Source organism: Canis lupus, chromosome 4, assembly GCF_048164855.1.
Source record: "Canis lupus baileyi chromosome 4, mCanLup2.hap1, whole genome shotgun sequence".
Taxonomy (NCBI): Eukaryota; Metazoa; Chordata; class Mammalia; order Carnivora; family Canidae; genus Canis; species Canis lupus.
Window position 1 is genome coordinate 7,153,218 of NC_132841.1, and position 9,465 is coordinate 7,162,682.

Consider the following 9,465-nt stretch of genomic DNA (forward strand, 5'->3'; position numbering starts at 1 on the left):
TGAGGTAGTGGTTACTCATTGGCTAATGGATAGGGCAGAGGCGCCAACATATGTCAAGGTCCAGGGGTAAAAGCATGGTGTTTTGGGGCAGCTGGGTGGCTCACTTCATGATCCTAGGTCATAGTCCCATGATCCTGAGATAGAGTCCCACATCAGGCTCCATGCTCAGTGAAGAGCCTGCTTCTCCCTCTCTCTGCAATTGTGCTGCCACTTGCTTATTCTCTCCCTCTCCCCCCCCAAAAAGTAATAAAATCTAAAAAACCAAAACCAAAAAACCCACAGAGTATTTTTGATCCACAGAGTCACTGCAAATAGATAGTTCTACGGCACTGGAGGAAAGGATGGGTGTACGGACAGGTCTGGACAAAGGACAGATGGAAGGCCAGGAGTAGACTAAGGATGAATGTGAGCACAGGGCAGGATCAACAGTGGACATGAGGTCAGGGCAGTAGAAAGGGTGGGCGATGTAGAGAAGGTGGCCTTGGCTGTCATATAACACAATCCTTTATCCCAGAGAGTGTTGGGGAGTCATTGACAAGTTTTAAGTAGGAGAACATGCTGAGATTTGTGTCATTTTGAAAATCCTTTGTTGTATCATTGAGGATGTGCATTAGATGCATCACAAGAAGGGACTTTATTATTAGTGTCCTTGTTTTAACTTTAGCAAGAGACAGGCTAGTTAAGGGGTTTAAAAGAGATGATTGATTATCCTCTAATGTTTGTCTTCCCTTTCTTCCTTAATTTCCTTACATAGATTTTAAAATAAATTTTTTGGGACGCTTGGGTGGCTCAGCAGTTGAGTGTCTGCCTTCGTTAGCCTTCGGTCATGAACCCAGTCCTGGGACTGAGTCCTGCATCCGGCTCCTTGTGTGGAGCCTGCTTCTCCCTCTGCCTGCGTCTCTGCCTCTCTCTCTGTGTCTGTCATGAATAAATAAATAAAATCTTTAAAAGATAAACAAATAAAATAAACTTTTCAAAGTCCATTAAGTATACAAGTTCAATTTAAGAATTAGTCTAAGAATTGCCTTGTGATCAGCAGGAAAAGAAGTTCCTGTACTCAGCAGGTATAAGAGGATAGAATTCCTTGTACTAGCAGTGAAGGGAAAAGTGACCCAACTTCAAAAAAGACTGTTTGGAAGAGATTTTAATAATTTACCTAGACTAGTCAGCATTTGTGTAGTAAAATATGAAGTATTTATCATTTTGTTGAAACCTTTTCTAACTACTGACATGCACCACTGTTTAACTACACAGGGTCAGGTGACTAAACTCTGGACAAAAGGATGTAAGGAACAACAGTGGGGGGAAGGGGTTGTCTTTCCCTTTCTTTGCTGCTTGCTGGAAGGTATATAGCAAACACCAAAAGAAGTCTGCATTCCCACCCCTGTGCAGGTACAATGTCACGTCTGGGATATCTACTTCTTTTTCTTTTTTTTTAAGATTTTTTTTTTTTTTTTGAGAGAGGCAGAGAGAGCACTAGTAGCAGAAGGGCAGAGGGAGAGGCACAAGCAGACTCCCCAGAGCCAAAGTCGGATGCTTAACTGACTAAGCCACCCAGGCCCTCCTCTAGAATACCTATTTCTGGACCTCTTTTATGTAAAGGAAAAGTAAACTTCATCTTGTTTAAGCCACAATTACTTTGTACTATCTTGTGTAGTCAAATATAATCCTAACCAATGTAGGATCACTGATCATTTGAGGTTCTGCCATTTTCTTTGTTTCAAATGCTTATTAGTTTGAAACATTTTTAAATGACAGGTTCTTTGTTTGCAGAAACATAAGCCAAATATGCCCTCACTATTTGAAGAAAAAAGACATGTTGTCACTGCTTTACATTGAAGTAAGATTAAATGTCCTTAGAATGTAGTGTAACTTCAACAATGTTTTCTTCATGGCTATACCTTTGGTATTTAAAAGGAATTTATGGGCAGCCTCGGTGGTGCAGCGGTTTAGCGCCGCCTGCAGCCCAGGGCATGATCCTGGAGACCCTGGATCGAGTCCCACGTCAGGCTCCCTGCATGGAGCCTGCTTCTCCCTCTGCCTGTGTCTCTGCCTCTCTCTCTCTCTCTCTCTCTCTCTCTCTCTCTCTGCATCTCTATGAATAAATAAATAAAATCTTTAAAAAAAAATAAAATAAAAGGAATTTATGTAATTCATTCAGTAAGACAAATGATCACTCATGATTTGCCATCTATGGAAATTTAAATTTGTATTGAGTCTGATTAAAGAGAATTACATTTCTATCTCAATGAACTTTTAAATGGCGTAAATCATCCTGATATATCTTTTATATTTCTACAAGCTTAAAGAAAAGAAAGAAAACTGCCAAAGAAAATGGCATCCATTGAACCACTTTGAATAATTAAAAAAAAATTCTAAGTACCTAGGCATTAGGCAATCTCAAAAAATAATTTTCAGCAGGTTAGGCACATGAAAAAAAACAGATTCTCATGTTCAGGGTCAAATGAACTTAAACAAAGGTGCCAAGACCACTCCATAAGGAAAAGATAGTTTCTTCTACAAATGGTGCTGGGAAAATTGGAAATCCACAGGCAAAAGAATAAAGCTGGATCCTTACACCAGATATAAATTAACTCAAACTAGATTAGAAACTTAACCATAAGACATAAAATCTAGAAGTCCTAAAAGAAAACATAGGGGAAATTTTCATGACATTAGATTTGACCTGAATTTCTGGGACTTGACACCCAAAACACAAGCAAAAGAAGCAAAGATACGTAAATGTGAGTATATCAAATTGAAAAGCTTCTATACCTTAAAGGATACAGTTAACAAAGTGAAAAGGCAATCCTTGGAATTGGAGAAAATATTTGCAAATCATGTACCTAATAAGGGAATTAACATCCACAATATATAAAGAGCTATAATTCAATAACAACAAAAAACAATGTCCCAATTTTTAAAATGGACAAAGGACCTTAGTCCTTTCTCCAAAGTTGATAAGCAGATGGCCAATAAACATATGAAAAGATGCTCAACACCATTACTCTTTAAAGATGCAAATGGAAACCACCATGAGATTATCACCTTACACTCCTACAAATACTTGATGATTCCATTTCTATGAGGCATCTAGAGTAATCAAATTCATAGAAACTGAAAGTACAGTGGTGGGTTGCTGGAGAAGTTGGGGAAGGGAGGAATGGGAAGCTATTGTTTTATTGGGTATAGAGTTTCAGTTTTGCAAAATGAAAAGGTATCGGCAATCTGTTGTATTACACTGTGAATATACTTAGCACTACTGACACCTAGAAATGGTTAAGATGCTAAATTGGTAAATACAGTAATTTTTTTACTACAATTAAAAGTAACAATAAAAAAACAGCCCCAAACAGACAAAAAATTATAAAGAAAAATCTTCAGATGTATTTTGCCATGACATAAGATTATTTGGTATTAGAGTATTTTTCCTGAAATTGAATTCACAGGTAAGGTAATTGGTCTTAAGCGGTTAGAAGTTGTTTTCGTTTTCTGTGCTGACGCACCTCTTGGTGCCCCTTTGAGTGCAAATAGTTCCATTTCTGTTCCTCATCTTGCCCTGGCTGAGCTACCACATAGCTAACTATGTGGATTGCTTAGAAAAGAGGAAATGACTACATTCAAAGCAAAATAATTATTAGCAATAAAGAAAACGTCACAAAATGTTAAGATTGTATTGATTTGTAAAATTCTCCAAATGGAGTGCCAGATTTGAAGCAGGCTTTTAATCTTTAAAAAATTCAGTCCTCGTGGAGTGTCACAGAACATAGGCTGCTCATTTTGACCACTTGAACAAGCAAGTAAACACCTGTTGAGCTTTGCTAAAGAATTCTGATTTGGGGACACCTGGGTGGTTCAGCGGTTAAGCATCTGCCTTTGGCTCAGAGCGTGATCCCAGAGTCCCAGGATAGAGTCCAATATCAGGCTCCCTGCATGGAGCCTGCTTCTCCCTCTGCCTGTGTCTCTGCCTCTCTCTGTGTGTCTCGAATGAATGAATGAATGAATGAATGAATGAATAAATAAATAAATAAATAAATAAATAAAATCTTTTAAAAAAAGAAAGAATTCTGATTTCTTAGAAATAATTAATAGAAGTGACTGTTTTGTCCAAATCTTACCGTCTTCAAAGTTTGATCACACTTTTTTCCCCAAACTTTCCCAGGTACTTCAGTTCCAGGGTTTTGTGTTTGTTTCTGAATGCCTCCAAAATTCACAGGGTTTGCATCCCCAATGGATGGAGTTCATAAATGATTGGTATAATTGGTTGAATGCTGTGTCATTACATGTTAGTTGTTCTTGGTTGAAAGTTCTTTGAGAGGGAGAACTGCATTTTATATTTCTTTTATGACTCTGGTGCCAACACAATGTTCAGGACATTGTCAGGGGACCGTGCTGTTGTTTCTGCATTAATGATGAACAGTCACACCTCTTCTAAAAATGTCTTGGTTTGTTCGTAAACTATATGATATGAGGGAGATATTATTCTTCAGATGGGAGATAGGCATCTGGGGAATGTTCCTTCCAAAGGCATAAGTCATATCTCCCAGTTCTCACAGCCAGCAGGCACTCATGCCTCTGTGCCTACCTAGTGCTCCTGTGCTGGACTTTTCCAAGGTTCTAGATCTGCCACCAGCTTGCTTCCTGTTGACTTCCATATGCTACCTCTATAGGTTGAGGTTTCAGCTAACTAACCTTTTCCTATTATCTATGTATGCCTTTAATTTATTCATTCAGTCATTTATGTTTTAAAAACTCCTTTGCTGTCAACTTAGCAGGAGTTGGGGAAAGATAGGAGACAAATATTTATTTTCAACCCATCACATTTAACTATCTCTCTGTGCCTTTATGAAGAAAGTATACTTTAGCCCTGAGAGTGGTCTATCCAGGAGAAGGTGGTATGGCTGTGGAGTCTCCTTGGCAGGGGATGAGATTTTTAAGGGATTCTTTTACCTTGATGAGGGTTTTACACTAAATTCAGAAAATGATGTAGAGCTTCCGTAGAAATTTAAGGAGCATGGAGGCTTATGCCTCAGACACTTCTATTTTATTTTATTTTTAAAAACATTTTATTTACTTGACAGAGAGAGTACACACAAGCGGGGGAACAGTAGGCAAAGGGAGAGGGAGAAGCAGACTCCCTGATGAGCAGGGAACTCAAAGCAGGGCTCAATCCCAGGACCCTGGGATCATGACTTCAGCTGAAGGCAGGTGAGCCACCCAGACATCCCTGCCTCAGACACTTTTAATATGGTTTGGTTTCCTTTGTCTCTGAATTCACATTGGATTCCCAGCTTCCAGCCAAAGGCAGTCCAACAGAGCTACCTGAGGTAATGAAAATATTCTTTATCTGTGCTGCCCAATATGGTCGTCCCTAGCCACATGTGACTATTGAGCACTTAAAATGTGATTAACGAAACTAAGGAACAGAACTTTTAATTTTATGTAATTTTAATGAATTTAATAGCCACGTATGATTAATATATCCTGAGTTGGAAAGCATAGCTCTTGCTTCCAGAATTTGATTTTATCCTTCTCTAATTATTTCACTTGTGTCTGCCTTGTCACTCCAGATTTTTTTTTTACTCCAGATTTTTAAGACCCTAAAGATAGTGACCTGCTCAGATGATAATCTTAGCTCACAGTTCAATAATGGATGGCACAGAGCTGGTCTATAAATGGAATTACTGATTGAGTTGATTATGATGCATGAGAAAGAACTCTGAGCTGGGGATCAGGAGATCTGTTTTTTTTTTAATTTTTATTTATTTATGATAGTCATATCACAGAGAGAGAGAGAGAGAGAGAGAGAGGCAGAGGGAGAAGCAGGCTCCATGCACCAGGAGCCCGACGTGGGATTCGATCCTGGGTCTCCAGGTTCGCGCCCTGGGCCAAAGGCAGGCGCTAAACCGCTGCGCCACCCAGGGATCCCCAGGAGATCTGGTTCTGATACTACCATAACAAGTTAGATAACTTCGGGGAAAGCTATTCTTTGATTCATAATCATGGGGTCAAAAAGTTATTTTTGACTGAGTCCCACCTAATTTGTTATCAATTGTAGTGAAGGTTCTCCAGAAACATAGAATATATATAATTAATGCAGATATACATGTTATATGTATATATATGAATTATATATAAATGCATATTATGCAAATATATACTTGTATATTATATATTATACATTAATTATATGTATAAATATATATATTTAGAGAGAGAGAGAGAGACTCATTGTAGGGAATTGGCTCATAGGAATTGGCTTACATGATTATGCGGACTGGCAGGTCACATCCTGGAAGGAGGGATGGCATCTACTCAGGGAAGAGTAGCTGCTGCAACTAGAGTCCCAAGGAATCTGCCATCAGAATCCTTTGAAGGACCTCAGTCTGTCTCTCTGAAGTCGTCCAACTGATTGGCTGAGGCTTTACCCATACTATGGTAAAGAGTCTACTGATTTAAATGTTAATCTTATCTGAAAAAAAAAATATCTTCAAGGCAACATATAAACCAAATTATCTGTGTACCTTAGCCCAGCCAAGCCAATTCACCACCACTCCAGTAATACTTGAGTCATCAAACTTTGCAAATATGTTGCTCTTATAGGTGAATGAGAAGATGTGTTCACCCCTCTCAGCTTTGCATTCCTGAAACAACGTAATGGGAGAGAAAAGGAATACGATTGAATGGGACAATGGCTTGTTTGGAGCACCCCTGGGAATGTACACTGGAAAAAGGTTGGATCTAGTATTGGAAAAGTCAAACAAGGGATCTACACCTTGTATTGCCCTCTTTGGAGAACTTCAGTGCTTGTGGGCCTCAGCTCCTTTCTGAGGAATTTCCGGTGCGTTGGTTAACATTCAGTATACCAAATGCCTGACTGTCCTGAAAAAGTGGTTTTGCCAGGTCTGGTAACTTCCTGAATCAATCAGATCTTTTTTAAAGTGGGTGAAGAGTCGAATGTTCTGTAGAAAGAACATAACCTGGGGCCTCCTGGGTGAGTCAGTCAGTTAGCATCTGACTCTTGGTTTCAGGTCAGGTCATGATCTGTGTCGTGAGATCCAGCCCTACAGTGGGCTCGGTGCTCAATGCAGAGTCTGATTGCGGATTCGGTCTCACTGTTTCTCTCTGCCCCAACCCCACTCTTGCACCTTCTGTAAAAAATAAATAAATAAATAAATAAATAAATAAATAAATAAATAAATAAAAACATTTTAAAAAATAAAATAAAAAATAAAGAACATACCATTAATAATGTGGACAGATTCTGAATGATACCTAGAAAGATAAGGGAAAGCAAAGAGCAACAGAAAAGATAAGTAGAAATCATGAGGAACAGTAGAGAAAAAGGACTAGAAATGGTAGATTGGCTGAGTCACTGGGATATTAAGTAGTAAAGTTCTGAGTGGAGGCTGTTGGCCATTGAAGACACTTCAAGATAAGCTGGTCACCAAATTGCCTTGTAAGTGACCTAAGTATATCATGTGTCCACTGTGTTTCTTACTTGCCATCATCCTTCCCTTGAGCTGCCCCATGGATTGCTACCTTGAAATAACCTAAGTGCCTCACTGTTCCCTAGCATCCTAAAAAAAGCCGAATAGAGGAATGAATGCTGACTTCATCAATCTCTCCGGGCTCACTTTTCCCAGCTGTGGCATTCTGGGACTGAGCCAAATCATCTTTAAATTCTCTTCAGCCATGATTTTTATTTTACCACTAGGTAGTATTGGGACAAGGTGGATAGTTTGCACAGCAATACTCCAAGAATATAAAAGAAGAGAGGTCACCGCAGTCTGGCATTGTCCTTCCCAGCTCGGTGGGGAGGTCATGGCATAAAAGTGTTGCCAAGACATCTATCTGATCCTGCATTTTACAGAAGCTCAGAGTGAACAGTGGATGTTCGCTAGCGCAATCCTTTTGTATTACTGTAACTGTATAAACAATCCTTTCTAAAAATGTGGGTTATTTTCCAATTAGAAATACATATTTATCAGAAGAAAACATAAGAGGAAGAAAATAATAGGACAATCACTCCCATTACTTTGAGATAGCCCTTATTAATAGATTCAAGTATTTTTCTCCTCTTCACGCTCTTTTCAACCAACCTTGCATCATGAATGTTTTCCTGTCATTAAATGTTTTATGAAAATTAGATTTTCATAGATACACAGTATTATGTGCTATACTGAAAGTGTACTAATTCTGTTATTAAAATTTCTCTTATTTTTCAATACATTCATATATAAATCTTTATGTCCATCTCTAATTCTTTTTTTTTTCTTTTTTATTGGATGAGCCTGAAAACAGATTCTGGACATTTGTAAGGCATTTGACACCCACCGCTAAACTGTATCCCAGAACAGTTGTGCTGATGTATGCCCCTTCCAGGAGGACTATAAAGGCACCTTATTTCCTTACACTTAGGTCACAAGTATTATCTATTTTCCCCTAATTTTTGTCAAATTGCCAGATTTTTGTCAAATATGAAATCTCATTATAATTTGCATTTCTTTGGTAATTAATAACAGGAATCCATCTTCAGATACTTAAAGGCCATTTAAATTTCTTCTTTCAGGGGCAGCCCTGGTGGCTCAGCGGTTTAGTGCCACCTTCAGTCCAGGGCGCGATCCTGGAGACCCCCTGGAGACCCTGGATCCAGTCCCACGTCAGGCTCCCTGCATGGAGCCTGCTTCTCCTTCTGCCTGTGTCTCTGCCTCCCTCTCTCTGTGTCTCTCATGAATAAATAAATAAAATCTTTAAAAAAAATTTCCTCTTTCGGGACACCTGGGTGGCTCAGCGGTTGAACATCTGCCTTTGGCTCTGGTCAAGATCCTGGAATGGAGTCCTACATCAGCAGGTCCCCGCGAGGAGCCTGCTTCTCCCTCTGCCTGTGTCTCTCATAAATAAATAAAGAAATCTTTTTAAAAATAAATTTATTCTTTCATGAATCATCTGCCTATTTTTCTATTGGTATGCTTATCTTTTTCTGGTTGATTTTAAGAGCTCTCTATATATGGATGCTATCATTGGTTTATGTAAAGGTAAAAAACAAAAACTGAAACAACTTCCTCCCCCTGTTCTTTTGCTATGTATGCAAATCTTTTTAGAGGCTAAATAAACCTCTTGCCAGCCTCACCACTCAGGAATGTTTCTCTTAAGGGCTTAGAGCCCTCTTTTTGAAATGTAAACATCAAGGAAGAGTGTGCCTCTAACTTCATCACTTGGGGAAGTTAACCTGGCTACTGGCCTCTAAACCTGCTTGTCAGAGGAATACAAGGAGAAGTTTCCTTTTCCTTCAGATAAAGGAACAGCTGTCTACTCCAATTACCAGGTGAATATTTAACAAATGGTGTCGTAAGGTCTTCCTTCAAAGAGAACCCATGACCATAAATCCTGAGAACCTGTGAATAAAGGGTTTCCTGCTAGCTTATAGACAAGATGGTGTTCTTTCTGTCTTCATAATCCCAT

The 9,465-nt window shown here is 39.0% G+C and overlaps 1 long non-coding RNA gene across 2 annotated transcripts in view; it reads left to right on the top strand.

Annotated features, from left to right (window-relative positions):
- Positions 1-8,945, top strand: part of LOC140631791 (uncharacterized) — a 51,968-nt gene extending 43,023 nt beyond the window's left edge. For both annotated transcript variants that reach the window (XR_012029308.1, XR_012029309.1), the window contains 2 exons: positions 6,604-6,841; positions 8,573-8,945. This is a non-coding gene — a long non-coding RNA (uncharacterized lncRNA). The remainder of the gene's footprint in view (positions 1-6,603; positions 6,842-8,572) is intronic.
- Positions 8,946-9,465: the final 520 nt, after the last annotated feature.